Source organism: Arachis duranensis, chromosome 8 (assembly GCF_000817695.3).
Source record: "Arachis duranensis cultivar V14167 chromosome 8, aradu.V14167.gnm2.J7QH, whole genome shotgun sequence".
NCBI classification, from domain to species: Eukaryota; Viridiplantae; Streptophyta; class Magnoliopsida; order Fabales; family Fabaceae; genus Arachis; species Arachis duranensis.
In genome coordinates this window covers 33,865,544-33,866,926 of record NC_029779.3, presented here as the reverse complement: position 1 = coordinate 33,866,926, position 1,383 = coordinate 33,865,544, and the positions used below count along the sequence as shown (strand labels likewise).

Genomic DNA, 1,383 nt, shown 5'->3' with positions numbered 1-1,383 from the left:
CTAGTTATAATTAACAAATTAAAACTAAAGTATACTCTATTAAGAAAAATAATAGCAGATTAAAAGGGGATTGGATAGCACTGATCCAAATGCAGTGATTCTAATAATGGAATGAACATGCTAAGAAAGTACCAAGGAAAGTGATGTGTTTGTTGTGTGCTATATACATACAGAGTAGGGGAGCCAAGAGTCCTAGTTACACAATCATAAAATTAGATTAGTTCACTAATTCACTTAAATAAGTATTGATTATTCGAATCTTTTTGTGTATATAGCAATTTATCAACCAATAATAACTCTTAAATAAAACTTTAATGGATGACGGATTAGTTATTGGTTTAGCATGTAGAAAATACTGAGAAAAACTAAAAAAACAGTCACACAATAGTCATGGTCAAAATATATATATAAGCCTGCCAATAATAATATTACTACACACTATGATTGCAACTTATTAAGATTAATTAGTTTCAATTATTGATGTTAACGACTAAAAAGAAAAGATCAGAAGTAGGAGCTGTCAGTAACAGAGGTCAACTGATTATTATCACGAAGAGATTATATGGGCATCAAGAAGGATGGAATGAAATTCTTAGAGAGAGAAGCTAAGAGAGGTGTGATAGAAAAATTGGAAAAAGTAAAAAGAGAAAAAAAGAAATCACATGATTGTGAATAATCCAAGATAGGGGTCATGTGTGTGCATGTTTAATTATTTGATCTCATCTCATGGTGAAATTAGTTGCCATAATTCAAATGTTTTTAAAATAATGATTTGTCCGACCATGGTCTTATCTTCACACATGTATGTAAAATATTTATATTAATTAATTAATTAATGGTGTGTGAGAATATTTGATTGAGAATGCCATTTCAACATTCAATTTTTCCATAAATTATTATTCCAATAAGTCCCACTTGATGCTAATAATGCATCTCCCACCTTCTTTCTTCACTACTACCTTGCTTGTGCTTCCTTATTCATTCATTCATTCTCTTTGTCTCTCTCTTCTCTCTCTTATGAAACAAGTACTAGGGTTTCCACTTTAATATTCCATCATCATCATCATCATTAACACTGCTACTTGATGGTATATGCTTCTTCATGAATATATAGCATAGTCAACATCTATCTTCATCTGCTCTTAAGTGAGGGAGATTGACTTTTTTTTTTAGATCTTTTTTAAAGAACAAGATCGATCGATCAAGAGTTGGAAGCAGCTATAATAAGGAGTTGAACTAAATAAGGTAGTTGTCATCATCAAGCTACTTCTTCCATTCTCTATTCAATTATTTAACTTTTTTTCTTTTTCTTTTTTTCTTTCTTCAGGAATAACCATTTCTATTTGGTTCTATTTCCAAGTCTTGATTTCAATTTCCTGGTCT

The 1,383-nt window shown here is 30.3% G+C and overlaps 1 protein-coding gene across 2 annotated transcripts in view; it reads left to right on the top strand.

Annotated features, from left to right (window-relative positions):
* Positions 1–991: 991 nt before the first annotated feature.
* Positions 992–1,383, top strand: part of LOC107462350 (uncharacterized) — a 4,682-nt gene continuing 4,290 nt past the window's right edge. The window contains exons 1-2 of one of the 2 annotated variants that reach the window (XM_052253128.1): positions 992–1,088; positions 1,174–1,245. The gene's annotated coding sequence lies outside the window, so the exon portion shown is untranslated. Of the gene's footprint in view, positions 1,246–1,383 lie in introns of both variants that reach the window. The other variant, XM_016080921.3, reaches the window with a different exon arrangement.